Consider the following 19874-nt stretch of genomic DNA (forward strand, 5'->3'; position numbering starts at 1 on the left):
GACAGGAAGAAAAATATGTCCTTGGAAAATGATAGAAAATACATTAACATTTGAAGCTTATCTCAATTTAAAGACAGACTATGTTCTGCTTGGAGTCTTCTATAGCTCTTGATAGGCTCATTGCATTCTGTTCCAGAAGTATCACAGATGAGCACAAACCACAAAAACTAGTTTAAGCTCTAAGCACAGAACTTTCATTTACTCCTTGGAGACCTTATTTTTTGGAGACTTATCTTTTTATGTGCCTGTATGTGTGCATGTGTGTTTGCATAGACAAGCATACAACGGGAGAACTGCAAAATACAGACTGTGTATTTGTCTTGCCATTATGCAGCCTTCTGTACAAGTCAGTTAACTGCTAGCCCTTACTATTTCTACTGTAAAATCTGTAAGAAACTGAGGAACTTGTCCTGCATAAAATATGATTCTGTTCATGAAAGTGTAAAATGACTAAGACCTATTTTTCCTTCCAGAAGAACCCGAACACTTAAGCCATCTGCATTCAGCAGTTCTACCATGCTGTTTATTCAAATGAGAATTCTTAACAAAAACGTTACTTCATTGGGCCAGTTCAGCTTGTTTGCCCAGCAGGGGCTCCACACTTTATTTAAGCTTTTAAACTCCATATCACTAGCATGAGTTGATGTTTAGTGCACAATAGGGATACAGTATAGCCTAATATATGCATTTTTCCTTCAGAATTCTAATGGTTTAGTACTGAAGGAAATTTACACAAGCCTTATAGAAATTAAAGCAAGGCATTTATTTCATTCAGAGAATGCAGTGACTTCCAATGGTTGTACTGCTGAGGACTCTCAGCTTTGAAAGGGACCCTTTATTGTGCAGGAAGAAAGCTCAGATATAGTGCTAAGTGAAAATTTCAGAGTCCAGATTAGCATGCCTAGCAACTCACTGCTGTGTACCGTTTTTTCCCAGTCCCCTACTAGCTGAACTCTTTCCGTACATCTTTAATTGATTGGGTTAATATAAACCCTCAGCACTACCAGTGTTTGTGTGGCCCCCATAATAAGGCTATTGTGTGCTTCTCTCTACTCTTGTGTTCCCTATTTAGGAATGTGTCGCTCTGAGCAGTTCAAAAGCGTGAGCAAATGAAAAAAGCCACAATCACTTCATTAATGATTTGTAAACAGAATATCCAGTACTGACGCCACCTGCATAGGCTTTCAGAAGAAAAAAATACGGGGTTTGCTGAAGCTCTGTGTAGAATTGCTGTGGAATTTAATTCTACAGTGTAAATAAATGCCCCAATTAACACTTTTACACTCAACCAAATGGTTGTATTTAGAGGAAACAGTTTCTTTCTTCAAGGAAAAATTCAAAGGAGACATGGGATAAAGATAAAAAAGAACACCCCAAAAACAAACAAGCAAAAAATAACCCTTAAATCTCCCCCAGTAAGATTTACACAAGACAGTACACAGCAGTGGCTGTAGTTATAAAGGCAGACAGCAAAATGTGTTTAAAGACGGAAAGTAAAGTAAGAAAAAAGTTCACTGAAAATTTCAAAATAGCAGCAAATGTGTTTATAACTTCAGTTTGCTGCTGCTGTAGGCCTCATTAAAGCAAGCCTTTGTTTTTTCTTTTCAAACACTACCTATTATGACAGCTAGAAACAGCTTACCAGCTGCATACTGTCATCTCGGTCTGCCAAGATATCATGTAATCATTCTGAAAGACTGAAAATGTGTATCCACTACTGTCTTTGTGAAGATGTCAAAAAGCTTAAAATTGCTCTGCATGCATATAGTTCTAACTACACAGTGTAGCTGTTGATTTAAGAAAGACTTTAGTAAACCCTACTGAAGCAATATTTATCTACTGTATCTATCCAAATTAAAGGCAAGCTTCTTACATGGCAGCAGATATGTGCAGTTTTAAGACCTGTCAGATCCTGTGAGGTTTCTTCAAAAGTAAGCAGAGAAAATAAGAGTCAGGCTTCTTTCTGAAATGCCATGTGTTCAGCCAGTCACTGGTGGCTACAATAACAGAACAAACCCCTCATCAGCCAGGGGATCACCTTGCTCTTGTATCTGATCTGCTATCCTTCTGTACTCTGCCTGCTAAAGGGAACATGTTGCGAAGCAGGCATGAAGACATGAAAAGAAAGCTCCAAGTATTTTATCCTGCATTTCTAAAACAGACTGTGTCACATAAAAGTGCAGCATCCTAAGAGTAAACAGTAGAATTGGTCCATATTTTCACTAGAGTGGATGAGGAGAGATTAGGACCATGGTCAGAAACCATGATATTGCAGAGGAAATCTTTTGAAGAAAGAATGGCCTCCAAGCAAGGTGTGTATTTTGTTATAGCCAAGAGAACAAGGACAGATTTCCTCCCTTCATGGAAGTCTTTGTAGCACTGCTTCTTCTTCATGGAAATGAAGCAGTCATCTATTCTGTGACCTATATTGCCCTGTTTTATCCTCTTGCTTTGTCACTCTATATACAATGCACATAAGGGCAAGATGAAACAAGCTTTGTCACCCTGAGACAAAAGGAAATGATTTTTTTTTTTTTTATTTCCTAAAAGATCAGTTCTGAGCTCAGATATTGGCAAAAAAAAAACAACAACCAAAAAACAAAAAAAAAAACAAAACTCAAACATGCAAACAAACAGCACCAAAACACAGGATCTCAAGATGCTCAGGAAAGAAATGAAACAAAGTAGAGGATATTGCTGTGTTTATTGAAATACATTGGTGACAAATTTGTCTTCAGTAGTGCTCCTCTTGTACCACATTCATCTGAAAAAGAATGTAGAATGGAAGCCAAAGTTTAAATTTTGAATAGTCTACCTTTAACAATGCAAGTGTCCACGTTAGGTACAAAACAACTCTGAAACTCCCGAACTAAGTTGTCATTCTTTACTGTACATCATGTGATGCCATCTATTTCCTGAATGTTTGGCTATTCCTCATTTTAATAGTTTATCTGCCATTGACTAACTGTCCCATACAAAGATGTAAAGCAGGAATAACGGAAATTGAACATAATTCTAGGATCTGGAGGATGTATGTGCTTGCATCAAGAAAAATAATGGCACCGCATTACTGTGTGGATCTTTGTCACTATTGTTGGCTTTACTCTCCATTCCTGCATATTGACTCATATACTGCAGTGTTGAAGAACATTTTCGTAAAGTTTCAGTCTTTCTCCAATGTTGGAGGTTTCTGGGCATAATTGTTTGATATCTAGTGCTTTTCCTGCATAATATATATAAGAAATGATGAAAAGCAAGTACAGAAAAAATGCACAGTTCCCAAAATGTCTCACAAATGTACAGGCAAAATTATTACCCAGGCTACTTTACAACAGTGAATTTCATCTCCTTTTTAAGTACTGGTCAGCAGAGAGATATACCCTAGAATTTAATCATTTGATATATGCCACATGCACAACTGTAAAGGAAAAAGGCACATATAACCGATCACCTTCTCACCTCAGAAACACATAAAAAATAGTCATGGTATCAGAGTATCCTAAAGTGATCAAACTAGGAAGACATTTACCTAATACTTGTATTTTCAATATTAGGGAAGTCTTTGCTCTTCTTTCTTTCTTTCTTTCTTTCTTTCTTTCTTTCTTTCTTTCTTTCTTTCTTTCTTTCTTTCTTTCTTTTTTTTCATTTCTTTCTTTCTTGTGTTCTAAATATACAGCAGTCTATTCTCAGGTAGCAATAGTAGGAATAGTACGTTTCCACTTTAGCTGTTCAGGAAACCAAGACAGGAGGAGCCACCCTAGAGTCTACTAGAGTCTACTTACTCAACTGACTGGACACATATCACATTATTCTTGTTGTATTTAGCACACACTGAGGAAAAAATGGACAGAATTATTTTTATTTTTATTTCCAGAAACAGCATTGAAGTACTAACACATAGAAATATCCTTGTTGCCTTTCAGACATGCTTATTATTCTAATAGGCATGACTTCTGAGAAAAGACATTCAGAAACTGGGATGCCAAAATGACAGACAACAACACATTAAAGCATTAACAGATGAGTTGTACCAACATTTTCTAAAGTGTGTGATTTCTGTGAGTTCAAAAGAGATGCTACCCAATGAGCAAGCATCCACTAATAACTTTTGACTTTGTTACACGATTCTTTAAAAAAAAAAAAAAAAAGAAAAGAAAAAAAAAAAAAGAAAGAAAGAGAAAAAGAAAATGAAATCTAAAAAAGAACACTGTGTCCTACAATTTGATACTTGCTCATATTTCAGAGTTGTACTTTCCCTCTGTTTTAATCTGATGAAAATGCAGTTTCTGACAGATAACCGAATCAGAGTAGCTCTCTTGCCCAGGAGAGTTCTGGTTGTTGTAGTTGCTAGTGTTACATACGCACTATAAAGAGTGAGGTATAGCATCAAATCCTAGAGTAAATATCTGGCAGTGGAGTAATTATATGGAATTAATTTGGCATGAATAACTTCTGAATGCTTGCAGAGTGTTGTAGAAACATTATATTTTGTTTTTTCAAGGTACATAACAGGTTTCCTTGAAAGTTTGTGGTTATAACCAAAAACTTTTTACAAATTACTATTAAAAAATTCTTTCAAAGTGATATTCTGAGCTCTAGAATTACTACAGAATTCTTATCTTACAGTACATAAAATACACTTTAATGTGTAAGGGGTACGATTCCAAAATTAAATGTGTGGCTTTGGGAAGAATGACAAGTAACTGGTCAAGATAATTATCTTGACCGAAAATATACTCAGAATGCCTACTCTGCATTTTATATTTCATAATAAATAAATAAATAAATAGATAGATAAATAAATAAATCTCAAATGAGCCTGGGAATAGATATTGCCTTCTTTGGCAACAAGAACACAGGAAAGTGCTTGGCAGAAATAAGATGCTAGTTTTTGTTTGCTTGTTTGTTTGTTTCTTAATTATTTATTTTTTTTTTCTTTTCAGCTGTACCTTTTCTTTAGATTGTCCAAATTGTTATATTTCCCAGAGTATGATGAAGAATTACATTTGTGGGATTCCAAATTACAGTAAAAGGAAATTGCACAGTGACCCTTCCTTATGTGCAAGCAAATCTTATAATTTTCTTCTGGAAAGGGAGTATGTGAGAGTGTGTGATACCTCTGAGAAAAGAAGCAGCCTTTGGCAGTGCTCACAAGCTATAGCCTACAAAATAATTTCATAAAGTTGAGCTTTTGATTCATATAGGAACTCATGCTCACTGATGTTTTGAAATTTGTTAATTCTGATTGTACAGTCTGTAAATACCTTAGATCAGCCCTTCATTGAAACATACTTAAATATGACAAAATCAATCCTCTGCACTACAAACATAGGTAACACATTTCTAAAAGAAACCAAAAGATCTTAACTCAGCTTTCTTAAGGAGTGCGGTCAAAGATTTACAATTCCACTTGGGAATGTTTTCTAATCTACCACTTGGGGTAAATGGAAAATTAGAGACAGATTTTTCCATTCCAGGGAGGAACTGAACAGTGAGGAAAGGCTGCTGTTCTTTGCAGTTGTGAACAGGAGCAGCTAAATTCACTCACCCCCCTCTATTTCCTTCATCATGAATTCATATTACTTTACAGCTTTCCATGGCTTTTACTGAGGTGCAGACAAGTACTATAAAGTTCAATTGTGGGGAAAAACAGCAAAATGAAAGGCATTTTTCAAAAAGATATATCTATTCTACTCCTCTTTGTGAATGACTTTTTATTTTTCAGGTTGCAACATTATGATTCATAACCATATCCTACTTGATGGACTCCAGAAATTTCACAAAATCTGAAAACAAACAAAACAAACAAACAAAGAAAAAACAATTACAATTTGTGATATAATTTTTTAGAAAGATCTGGACATCTTGAACTTGTCTTCTCAGATGGGAGCTTGAAAAGAGTTCAAACTTCAGTGATTTGCTTCTCATTCATTTTGAGGGGAGAAGCACATTTGTTTGTTCTTTCTTCCAGCAGTGCAATATTTACATCAGTAACTAGGCACGGTGGCAAAAATCAACTATCTTCAGCTTTGTCTTAAACTGTAAAAAGGATACTCGTATCTTCCTGACTCATTAATGAGCTTAATGTATAATGATCGTGATTATAACTAAACCATTAACTAAACAATACTTCTGTGGTATCTTAAAAATGCAGAACAATTTTCAAGCCAATTGACAGCTTCTAAATTGGACATTCCAGTATCAAGTTGACTACATCTTTTCACCACACAAAACAAAACTGGCAGCTAATGGTGTTGAAAAATAACTGCTATACATTTTCACAAAAGTTCAGACAAACTTTTGGTCTAAGTACGTTGTTCATTATCACTGTGAGATACAAAACTTTCCAATAATCACTAACCTTAATGTGGTCTTGGTTCCCTCTAAAGGAGCATGACTTAAATTCTTTCCACCTGCCAAGGGTGGTGCTAGTGCCTGGGAGGGTGGGAGTAGAGGGCTTGACCCATGTTCATTAACTGTATGTTTTGGCATAAATGTCTGTTTGCTTGTTTAATCTATCTAGGTGAGAGCAGAAGATAGTGGGTAAAATATTTTTTTAAGATAATAAATTTGAAACATCTTATACAATGTAATAAAAAGATTGTGAGACTCTTCATATATCTCACTGTATTTATTTGGCAGATCTAAATTATTTGATTATGTACCCATGATTTCTTCCTCTGAGAATGTAGATACTTTATACTATGTCTCAATCATCAAATGTGTTTATGTGGTAGAAGCTATGTTGCCATGTTGCCATTACATATTCAAGGAACTTGTCTTATGAAAATAAGGGAAAAACAGTAGATGTGTGTTAGTATATCATTTTTCCCTTCTAGGAAGGCACAAATCATCTGGTATTTCTTTGTTTTTGTTGGTAGTTACATTCTGAAGATTCACTAGAAAGCTTGTTATTCTTTAGGGCAATAAAGTTTGAAAATAGCATGCTTCAAATGTGTTTTACTTTTTTTATATTGAGTGGCACTGCTGGTTTGATCCCCATGTGTTAAAATATTATCAGTTCTTCTCTATTCTTACCAAGAATAAATCCTTTCAAAGATGAAAACTTAAACATGGTTTTTACTTCAGACTTTTTATTGTGGCCCTTCAAACAGGAGAAAAAAATCCCTCACCATGAATTTTACAATGAGAAGAGTAATCAAAAGATCTTTTCTATTCATATTTTTTATCTGGCTTTTGTCTTTTTTAGCTGTTTTGGTGACATTCTCTTTGAAAACATAGGTCTTTGTTTTATGCTTCTTGAAAGATTGTAATTGATTCGGTTGCCGTCTACGTGCACATGATGAGTATTTGTTGTGTAGGTGGAATCAGTACTGGCAGAATATTGCTGCATGCTGCATGTTGCATTATTCACTTTCATCTGCATGCAGCTCATGGCTGGCAGGCTCCTCACAGCTACCTTTAAAGTGGTTTATCCAATATAAAACTCTGGCTTGTTCAGTAGGAAGTCTAGTAGATCAGTTGTCATATTGGAAGTCTCCTGCTGAATTCAGGAGAGAATACAGGAGAGGGGGTATGCCAAAGTCTGATAGAGGATTGTTTGGATGGTGTTACTGTGCTTCAAAAAGCTCTGGTCATCTGTCTTAAAGTTGTCACTTTGCAGGAAGAGCAAAAGTAGGTTAATTTGGCAGGGATAAATACTGACTTAGAAATAACCAGTATTTTTTTCCTTAATTATCACTATTGTATAGTGTGCTGTCCAAAGAACAAAAAGATGTCTTAGAAAAAAGGCAATGATGACTTTGTTCCTTATTGAATTAAATCGTAATATCAACAACTTTTCTATGGTAAATCCTGCATTTTTGCATTTGACCTTTTGTGAGAATCAGACAGCTGACTTCAAAGTGGTGATATAATAATGAAAGTCGATGAATATGCTTTTTTGTAGGTTGCTCTACAGTCCAATCATTTAGTCTTCTCAGGTCCATTCAGTAACCTGAGCGTTTCTGCTGTAACGCTGAAAGAAGAACCATAATGAATTTACATGCAGCAATTTTGAGACCTTAGCTGACTTCTCCATCTGGGATGTTATTGCTCCCACAGCAAACCTGAAACATGTGCCTGCACCTCAGCTGCTTCAGCAGGAAATCTAAGGGCTTACATCACCAGTGGCAGTGGGCTGATGTTAAGCAGCCAAGCTTCTTACTTGGTCAGCTTTGCTCTTTTGTTGGCTGTATTGCTGGGGAAGAAACAGACTGGTGGGGTATTAATATCTTAAGCTTCTGCACAGCATGACCTGGAGTTTGTCTGGCATTGAGTCTGGAGAAGGTCATGTAGGAGCAAAATGCAGTAAATAATATTTGCGTTGGAAAAGGTTGTTAAGCCATGCTGTTTAATTCTGTCTGTGATTCTTAAAGCTCACTTACATCAAACTCGCTCTCAAAACATGTGCCAGCTAGCAAGATTACAGTTTTGTCAGTGCTTAGAGTAGTTTTGCAGTGGCAAAGGAAACCTTTAGACAGCAAACATTAAAGGCCTAATGTAAGACTGAGAAATGTCCCTTTTAGCTTCTGTATATAGTATTTACTGTGGACTGCATTATGGGCAATTTGTGCATAGGGGGAGCCATTACTGTATTGGATGTATGAATGAAGGCTTACTCCTTGTACTGAATCTATACATGCAATGGGGATGTTCTGAATGGGGATTTTGTCTTTTGTATACAGATATATTCGCTATAGTGAAGTTCTCACTTGTGTGCTGTCATCTGCAATGCTAGCATTCTTGTTTTTCTAATTTTGACTTAATTCCTTCCAACCTGTTAATCAGGTTTTTTTCTATGCTGACTTTTCTATGCTGTTTGCAACAATAGCTACTAAAACTTTCCCCATGTTTACATTACCTTCCTTTCATTCTATTACATATTCTTATTTATTTATTTATTTTAGGTGATGAATGTCTGAGAAAAACATATGTTTGGCATTTATTTCTATTCCATGCATTTTTTGCTATTTAAAAAAAAAAAAAAGTGTTTCAACAGGAGGTTATAATAGCTAAATATGTTATAGTATTCTTACAAAAATGATTCTTCAATGGAATGCAAATCACCAGAATTTTTCATCAAGCTATCAAATATCTTTCCTTCAGTTGATAGCTCAAGCCAGTTTACTTTATAGTGTTGTAATGCTTACATTTGTAAATTACACTTTTTTGAAGGATTTAACTGAGGATTTGATATCTACGTGTCTTCTGAAATATGTTTCTTTTCCTGTTGTTAATGCCTTCAGTCAGAAGTATGTAGCACAAATTGTTGTAGGGAAAGAAGAAAATATTATGTGTAAGAGCAAAAAATGTTTATTCACAGGTTTTTCAAGGGCCACTCAAGCAAGACTATGGGGGGGGGGGGTTTGTTTGTTTTGTTGGTTATTTTTTGTTTGTTTGTTTGTTTTGGGTTTTTTGTTTGTTTTTCTTTTGCTTAAGGCTGAGTTTGTAGTTCTTAGATTTTTTCAACTTTATTCCTCTTCCTTGCAAAACTAGGGTATACAGAGATGTGAAACAATATGTTTCCCCTTTCTATGCTGATGGAAAATAATTTCCGATATATCAGATTAGAATTCAAAGGATTTTTTTTTAAGTAGTTCAAAAACTTATTCTGATTTTATTTTTTCCTGGTTTCTTATATTAAAATGGACATGCATATAGATTAGTGTTTGTCAATTAAAGCCTTAACCAGTTAAATAAAATTCATTGGCTTTTGATCTATTTATGATCTGGACATTCCTGTACAAGTTCGTTAGCTTTTTCAAGACAGATATTTAGTTGCCATTTGACCATTCCCATTTCATTTCATATTTTAAATAAAAATGATTTTAAAATATAGTGAGTCCCATTAGATAGTGTGGGATGGAAATAAACTGTTGCTTAATTGTTTAATCACTAGATTTTATTTTATTTTTTTTTCATTTCAAATATAAGCCTATAAAACAGAAGAAAAATAAAAAGCTATTGTAGGCTTTAATAGGGTTTCAAGTAAGCACACAATTAATGAAGAATGAAGAAAGAAAGTAAAGAATAATTACTAAGTTAATGCTGTTTAATCCTTTTTTATTTTTTTTTCAGAGAAATTCTGCTAATTTGGGGAAAGTTTTTTTTTTTGTTTTTTTTTGTTGTTTTTTTTTTTTTTTCCTTCTAGGCACTGGATGACAAGAAATTTTCAGTGTATTTATAATATTGTTAGAAATTAATATTTCATGCTGGCATTATTATTAAATTGCTGTCAACTGAGGATGGATGATAATCATTTTGCCTAAAGGGACTCATTCTAACAGAATATCTATTTGATATCAAGGTGACAATTGACTTCTTTGACAATTCATGGATTTTTAAGGATCTATTGATTCATTTTTTGTACTCTCTCTCAAAAGGGTGTGCATAGATGCAGGAACATTGAGATGGTCCAGTAATAAAACTTAAGACAGGATTGTCTGCCCATACATCAAGACTCTTGTGTCAAACTTCACTAAAAATTTCAGTCAAAATATACTACTAAAAATTGGCATTAAATGTGTACTAAAGGTTTCAAAATGATTCCTCCATATTTTGTTGCACTTGATATAGTACTATCACTATCAAGGTTACACAAAGTAGCATACTAAGTCAATCCTGAACTCCTTCTCAAATAAGTTATTATGATAATCATATAACGTTCTAATTTAAGTTACAGTATTGTAAGTGCAAAACTGTGTGAGATAACTTAGGAGTTATCTCCATACTTCAAATATAGATAAAACCAGAACTTGTTTTAATGTGGATGTCAGATTTTAGAACTATAATGACAGTTAAAATAAAAATATGCTTTCCATGTTTGATATTGACCTTTGATGTTTAGAGTTGCTGGGATTTCTGTAGTTGGACCCAGGGAAAATTTGAGAGTAGTGAGGCCAGAGAAAAGGTTTGAAGCTCATAGCAATATTTTTAAGTTATCTCATTCAGCAGTTTTAATTCTGGAAAAGTGAATTGCAAAGTAGTATGCAAGACCTCTGTCTATTGTCACCTATGTTCAAATGATCTTATGATGATGGAGTGACGAGGCCAATTTATTGCAACACACACTGCAAGCTTTCTTCTGAAGCCACCCTATAACAGTATTGTGGGTTATGTTAATCTTTGAAATCTCCCTCGTGTAGCTCACTTAATAGTGCCATTTAGCTCATTTATTTATTTATTTTGTAGTCTTTGTAATGTTACAAACATTGGGGGGGGAACCAAATATTATATCTTTAATCCCATATAAGGGGATATCTTAGCTGTTCTGAGCATGGGAGCATTCACTTATCTTCAGTGTAATTGATAGATTCAAATGCGTAGCTTTTTTTTTTTTTTTGGTTGCTAGGGTAACACATATGTTTATCTGTCACTTCTAACATCTCACCTCCAGTTTTACAATATGGTCCAGAAAATCACTGTACACTGCTGCTGCTGTTTGGGAGCCATTCTTTTTGCTGCAATGACACCCAAGACTGATACTCTGAAGCCTGTCTATGGGAGGAATTAAATGCTGATAAATAAGTTTCTCTCCAGAACTGATTTACCATATTTAAATGATGCTCTGGAAAGAGGTTTTGCACTGAAGTTCAGCAATTCAAATTAGCAGGTAGTAACATCCAAAATACTGAAGTCAATAATACGCGCACTGCTGCTGATCTCTTGTATAAATAATTTTGACCACTGGGGTCTAAGCCTAACCTCTTCATGTGGCATGCCAAAGAAAGAGGCATTTGTCATTCTGGTGTTTCAAAGAGTGTTTCTGAAAAGCTATCCTGCTTCAGTCTCTCCTTTTTACTATAGAAAAGCTAGGCAGTTAAATGGATTAATTACCTTTTCAGTGTAAAAGAAAAAAGGAGAGAGTCTTGTCTTTATCTCCTCTGATTTCAGAGGCTGACTAGACGCTTTTCAGATGCGCATATCCCTTTAATGACTTAATCATCTAATTAGGTGACTTGCAAAGGCTATTGGCAAATGAGCAGAGGGTCGTTTTCTAATTCCCATGTATCTGTTGATAGAGTAAAGGATTCTGGTATAGTCTCTGTCCTTTTCCCCCATTCAAGATTTTGGAGATACAGAGTTAAGATTAAAGATGAACAAGGTCTTTGAATAGGAAATACAAAGTGGCTAAGAAACTGTTAGTTTTATTTTAAACTTCTTCAGCTTTATAGCAACACAGTTCACTTAAAGGTTAAGTTTAAACTGCTTAAAACAATCCCTCAGTTTTCAAGTTGCCTTTTCAATGCTCCTATGTGATATGTGTCAAACCTGCTTTATGACTTCATTCCTGTTGAACTCACACATTTCACTGTATGTTGAACGTGCACTTAACAAATGGTCTTTACATGTAAATACTGAATCAAAATATAGTATGAGTTCTTTTGTGATCATGGGAAAACAGTGTTTTCTAAAGGTTAAAGTAAGTAGCCAGAAAACATGACTTTGTGTTTTACTCAAGCACCTAGTCAGTGCTACTGATGTTAGTTAGGGAAGAGTGGGCTTCATTTCTTGTTGAGCTCAGTGTCTGTGTTGACTTCTGGCATTTCAAACATATCAATTTCAGTTTTACTGTGAATGCCAAAAAAATGTTGTGCCCTTTGATGTTATTTTGAAGCCATACATTACTGTGAAAATAGCACTTACTTGAGGAGACCTGAAAAAACTTTCTAAACCATCGCATAGAAATATGCATGTTAAAATAATTCATGGATTTCTGATGTCATGATAGAAGTTGTTCATGTGTAAAGGCAAATATTTTTATATTCTGGAGGCTCAGATGAGACTTGTGACTATCTTAAAACTAGATTCCTTAGTAGAGCTTTTGAACGTTAATGGTATTTCAACACATTACTATGTGGACCAATGTTGCAAAAGTAAATTCAAATTAAAATGAGTAAATGTAGTTAAGGAATGAAGTTAACTTTTTGTCTGATGTTTAATATGCTGACTGTAAATTATGAGTGAGAGGAGTTGTCAAAATTATGGGTTTTCAGGAGACACCAGTAACTGATTTTGAATACACTGAGAGATCCTATTCACAGGATAAATAGAATTGTACCTTACATCTTAGAGTTGCACAGACTTGTAAGGAGAGCAGATAAAACAAGTTTTAGTGAGTTCTCACATCCAGAAACTCTCCAGCTCATCCCATCATTCTGCCTTCTGGAAAACATGACCTTCAATCTTGCTCCAGCACAGTATACACAAGTTACCAAAAACAGCCTTTTCACACTCAAGTTAATGTACGTAAGCCACTCCAAAAGTAATGCCCCATATTTATCTTCTTGGAAACTGCATCAGATACCAAGAGCGCAACAACTCTGTCTGACTGCAAATTCTCAGCTTCAGAACAGTCTTTTTCAATACACTACCATTAGCTATGCACTTCCACCAATAATGAATAATAGCCTGCACCAGCAGAAGTGACCCACCGTTGCTGTCACCACCGCTGAAATGCAGCACCCAGCACCTCGCACTATTCATATCCAATGTTTGGTCTCCAAAAGTGTTCCACTAGCAATAGTGATTGTCAGTGGCTATCACTTATTTTTGCGTAGAGGAATTTAATGATACTTCATGCACACTTCCATGTCAGACACCATTTTGTCATACTGTCCCTCTGCTGCCATCTGTTGCACAGCAACAAAATGTAACAAAAGTTGATGGAAAGGTTCATCCTGTACTGTCATGTCACCAATATCTGCCTCCAACATTTTGGGCCAACAAAATAAAATAGGACACAACACTTTTGGAGCAGCCCCCACAATTTCACCCTTTTGCTTGTCACTCATTATTCTTTGTTACAAGGTTTGTTCACTGCATTCAACAAATTGCTTTAAGATATGGTGAAGTGTCCACTCCTAAACAGACTAAAATCTATGGGTTAAAAAGTCACCACATACTCCAACTGAAAATTAATCTGCAACAGAAGAGACAGTTGTACAATAATACTGTTATGCACATGATATGACTTCCCTTCCCTTCCTTTCCCTCTCTTCCTTTCTTCTTCTTTTCCATACAAAGCAGTTAGTTTAGACTCTTTCTGTGTTAATCCTGTTTTGCCAGAAATGCCTCTAAAACCATTCTTAGTGTATCTTTTGCACTGCTTTCTGTTCTTCTAGAGAGTTATTCTTCTGAACATTTTAAATATTTTTAATAAAATGTATATTTTCATTGCTGTGATGAAAACAGTCACTTCTTGGGAAATGATAAAATTACTTGCTTCATTCTAATGCAAAAATAAAACCTTTAATATATATATATAATACAATTATGAAAGAGAAGCTTCTACATTTGACTAATTTTATTTTGTACTGTTTAGCTGAGACAGATGAGATGAGAGTAGAGATTAGAATGTAGATGAGTCTAATCTATTTTTATTTTGGTGAGTAATGAAAGTCTACAACTGAACAAATAATTTAAAAAGCTTAGCTGAACTGCTCAGGCACATCTGTCCCTCCTCTTTCATTACTGACATCAGTGGCTTAATATACCACTAAAACAAACTTAACTTAAAAAAAAAAAAAATAAGACCCGACTTCTGTAGTACACTGACTGATGTCCTGTGAATTCCAGCTGAGGCTTCAACAACCATATGGACTCGTACTGTACTGCTCATTAATACTGAATCCAAAAGTTATCAGTGAAACCTTAGAGACATCTCTGTCTCTCAGTGCAGGAAGATAGCGTGTGTACTTTAGAGACTGTCAGACTGAGAGGCCTATTTTCATTTGGAATAAATAACTGTGATAATAGAACATTTATGCATTGATATTATTATCAGCAGTATAGTCATCTGCATGATCACCTGGGAAGCAATGGTCCAGTAACTTTTATTTCAAGTGTGCCACCAGTAGATACCATCTGCTCTTCCAGATATCCTATCCTGATGTGGTCTCTGTCTGAAGTCTCCTTGCTACAAGTATTGCTCCATACCCTGCAGTTGACTGCAATTTTATACTGGCCCTGCTTTTTGATGTAGGGTGGCTCTGTCCATGAAAGAACAACTCCCCTCTCATTCAGTTCGAAACCAGATATTGATATTGAGAGGAAAAATTTTATTTTATTTTTTTTAATTTGGGTATTCAAAACCATGGCTTCTATCTCCAACAGTTAACAGTGAGAGTGTTTTTCCTGCATTTTTCATAGGCAGATTAGTTTAAAACTGATTGCTGAATCATGGAATTGCCTGACTTGGAAGGGATCAACAAGGATGGTGAAGTACAATCTCTGGCTCTATGCAGGACAACCGAAAATCAAATTCTATGTCTGAGCGCAGTGTCCAAATTCTCCTTGAACTCTGGCACTTGGGGCTGTGCCCACCGCCCCAGCAACCTGTTCCATGCCCGCCATCCTCATGTGAAGAACTTTTTCCTTACGCTTATTCAGACCCTCCCCTGACACAGCTCCATGCCATTCTCTCAGACTCTATTGCTGTCACAGAGAGCAGAACTCAGCGCTGTCCCTCCACTCCCTATGAGGAGCTGCAGCTACCATCAGGCCTCCCCTCAGCTCCTCTGCTCTGGGCTGAGCCAACCCAGGGACTTCAGCTGCTCCTCATACATCTTCCATTCCAGACCTCACCTCTTTCCTCATCTGAGGAAAACCTTGTTATAGTACTATATATTATTATTTTTTTTTAATTTTATTTTATTTTTTTTTTCCAGTAAATAACATCTTCTAAGATCTTGAAAATTGTTTAGAAGCACAAGCGCTGATATTCACATTTGATGGTAATGAGTCATTATCTTCTGGGAAGAAAGATGTGTCCCAGTGATCCTCAAACATGCATCTTCCCTGAGATAGGGAGAAGTGCAAGGAAAACATTGTTAGGCATTTTGCATAACAAGTTGTGCCTGAACACGTCAGTAATGCCAAGGTGGTTAAGAAAGAAGTCCATCCAAGACTATGAAGTACTCTGATTCGCATAGTCATTAGGCCACAACTCTGCACAAAGAATTCTGGGGAAGTACTTCTATGTTTTCTGTTACATGTAGAATTCATTCTAAGTACCCATGCTTCTCCCTGGCTCTCAATTCCCTGCCATTAGAGACTCAGTACTAAGTGGGATGTACCATTGGTCTGTCCAAATACGGTCATTTGGTCATTTTAACGATTTTTTTCTACAAAAGTATCAACAGTGCTAGAACATCTCAAAAGATATGTAACATAATTTGTCTGCCTGTGGGGAACATATTTAGTGTAATAAACTGTCATTACCATACTGTCGCAGAGTTAAATACCATAGACATATCAAATGCTTCTTTGTGACTATAAATTTACAACTGGATATGTCCATAGCTTACTTAAATTACAAGGGTACATGTTTAACTGGTTTGTATGTTTGTTTGTTTGTTGTTGTTGTTGTTTAAATGGGCAGATTAAAGTAACAGCTCACAAATCCCATGTAATAGAACAGTAGTTTCAAAAGCATTTGCTGAATCTTGGAAGATACTTGAAAAGAGAAAGAAAGGGTGAAGTGTGCCTAAATGAAGATTTCTTTTTTGTGGGGTCCTGGGAGTGACACAAGAGAAACCTGGTCCCCTTTGTCTCCTATTGAAGATCTGACCAGGAGCACTCCGACTTGTTTGGAGAATCTAATATCCAATGTGAAACAAGGAGAGTGTGTATTGTTCCTGTCACCAGCAGCTCTATTAGAAACAATCGGTCCTTTTCCAAGGCTACATGGTGCATGATGTAATTCCATTTTCTTCCTGACTGCAGGAAAGGAAAATCAAGTAATTAAATGTGAGAAATCACTGGACAGGGAGGCCCTTTCTGCTTGGGTGGGTTTCCCTACACAGTTGCCTGGCCACAACAGTCAGAAGCTGGCCTAGAGAATGGCAGCATGGCTCCAGACAAAAGCATGACACTGCCCCTGAATGCACTGCGTACCAAATACAGTTTGTTGTCAGGAACTGACAAGCCAGCCATGTCCAACTCAAGTGGCCTTGCTTCCCATCAGCTTGAAAAGGCCTGCCAGCCAGGAGGCTTCAGTCACAGTGCTATGCTTTACGCCCCTATTCCCATTGTTCTGGGGCTGCAGGGACCGGATTGAAGCATTGTCACACCACCAGAAGGCTAACAAGAGTTGAGAGACTGGGTGAGGGGGAAACAACCTGGACATGCATTATGGGGTTTTCAGGAAATAGCATCCTGTGGCCAAGATCAGCCTTGGTCACAAGCATCTCTTTCTTCAGTTAAGGCTTACCAGCTATGGCATGCGTAAAATCATACTGCTGAGAAGCATTTATGTGGGTTTTACTAAAACATCTAGCAGAATTTCAGTGTTATGGATTTGAGTAATAAAAGTCTTATCATATACAACCCTAGCATTCCAAAAGTCTAAAATGCCTAAAAGTGCATAATACCCTGCAAACAGGCAATAAACAGTGGAGAATTTGAACCCAAAGTTTGGTAGGAGAAATGAGGCTGTTTTAGAGTTCACTTTGATTGCTCTTTTTAATAGGTAGCTTACAAGAAGCCTATCACCTGTTTTTTATAAGTAACTATGTTTGACATTTCAATTTCATTCTTACAGCTTTTAATACATTTTTTATCTTGTACTCTTCTACAGATAATTTACTTCCCAGTGTTTCCTTGTAATAGCAACTGGAATGGAAGAAAAAAAAAAAAAAAAAAAGAGTTCTCATTTATGTGTAAATTTTGTTAACAAACTCATCTGCATAAATCACATTTCTTCCCAAGGATTTTATTGTGCAGGAGCTGTATTTTTCAATAAAGTTAGAACTTTAACATAGCTTTCAAAATCAGCTTGAAAATAAATTACAATGAAAAGATCAGTACAACAAAATATTTTGATTTTGGCTTTTAAAAAGAGTAGGATAAAAAAAAATCAAGGTAATAAGGGGTATTAAGGCCAAGGAAAATGTTTAATATTTATCTGATTCTTCTGGGGTTTTGAGGGTTATAAAACATATGACTTCAGCCTCATGCATTTGTTAGTAAATGTAACTTGTGATCTATTATGTTTTGTTTAAACATACTTCAAAAGCATTATATGGGAAAAATACCTCCTTTTACCAAATCCTCCAGATTTTAGATATAATATTAATTAATACAGGCTAAGTTTCTGTTCTCAGTTTGCAAAGTGGCAAACATTTTATCTCAAGTTAGCATTTTTTGTTGCATCACCTTTGTAAAAGTGTGTGAAAATATGAACACTGATCATTACAGGCAGATCAGAATTGTGTCCAATTGTAAAGCAAATGCATTGATAATGTAGGCAAGGCAGTTTACTGGTCCTGCTGCTCTTGTACCTGCCATTTCGAAGGAAATAAGCACTTCTCATTACATTTGGACTGGCACTCAGATTTCTGTTAACCCCTTCTAGAATGTTTGAAACATTGAACTAAAATTTTAATTTAAGATCATTTCAACAGGTCTTTTAGAATTATCAGTAAACTGTCCTATCAGGCTGATATCAGAAAGTGTAGTATCATTTGTCTGGCACTCACTCAGTGATAGGAAAGGTGGATAATTTGAGAAAGTTTCAGTTTCAGGTATATTTTTCTCCTGATCAATAAATAAATAGTGCATCATGTGAGTGGCAAAACCATTTCTTCCTGGTAAGTGTAGCAGAGCAATTACAACTTTATTATTAAGAATCAAATACTAATTTACAGTATTGTGATGAAAACTGAAATTTCATGTCATTTTTATGTGCATAAAATATTGTTTTGCTGGTTTGAATATCTTAGCATAGTAGCCGATCTTTCCAGTCTAGAAATTCACGAAAGTCATAATTGGCTTGTAAATGCTTTATTAGAGACTCTACACTCATTTCCTCTGTATTCTTCAAAGATCTAGCATAATGACTATCTGGAATGAATTCTGCGACTTGTTTTAGTAGCAGCTGCATCTGTGCATTGTTAAATTTAACTCCTGAAGGTTACGCAGTGGAATTATTTTCTCAACAACATAAAAATATAAGGAATTTGGCCTATTCTAGTTCAATGTCTCCATTAGAAAGCAGTTAACCAAAATACCTGATCTGTTGGAACTGTGTATTTAAGAATCTTATGTATTTATGAGAACTATCATGCCCAAACCAGCGACTCAAAGCAAATTGTGTCAAGTGATAATCATAATAATAGCAAATCTGTTACTTTTAGGTTTGATTGATTATTAGAGAATTATTAGGTTAACTATGGCTCTGTTCTGGTTTCTGCAGGACATGCATGAAGGCTTTGGTGGTAACCTAGGCCCAAACTTTGAATGTTGAGAATCACTGCTCCCTGAGTTAGAACCAAATTTGTAACCTAGATTATTAAGTATGATAGCAAATACTGTATTGTGACTCTTTTAAATGGACTTTCATTATTTTTTGCTGTGGCTGTACTATTGACTAACTATTCTGCTGATGCAAATGCAGAAAGTGGGTGTAGGAATGTTCTATTGGAAGACAGATTGGGATAGTTACCCCCATGAGAAAATATGCAAACAAACAACCGTCTGTATAATCTCACAGAAAAAAATAGTAATTAACAAAAAAACTAACCACAATGAACAAATTCTAATTTCTCCATGCATGAAGCATGACCCATAGTTTTTCTAACTTTCTAAGTGTTTTGGTGAGCTATCTTTAAGATATTACTTCATAGTTCTAATTTTGCATTTAAGCATTTGAGTGCTTCCAGATTTCCCTACATTTTCTACTGTCTCTTCACAACCATGTACCATGCAAATGTATGTGAATCTTTTCCATTTCAAAAACAGAATCATAGAATTGTAGAATAGTTTGAGTCACAAAATCACAGAATCACAGAATCACAGAATTACCCGGGTTGGAAGGGACCTCAAGGATCATGTAGTTCCAACCCCCCTGCCTAGCAGGGCCACCAAACATA

The sequence above is a fragment of the Coturnix japonica genome, chromosome 2 (genome assembly GCF_001577835.2).
Source record: "Coturnix japonica isolate 7356 chromosome 2, Coturnix japonica 2.1, whole genome shotgun sequence".
Classification (NCBI taxonomy): Eukaryota; Metazoa; Chordata; class Aves; order Galliformes; family Phasianidae; genus Coturnix; species Coturnix japonica.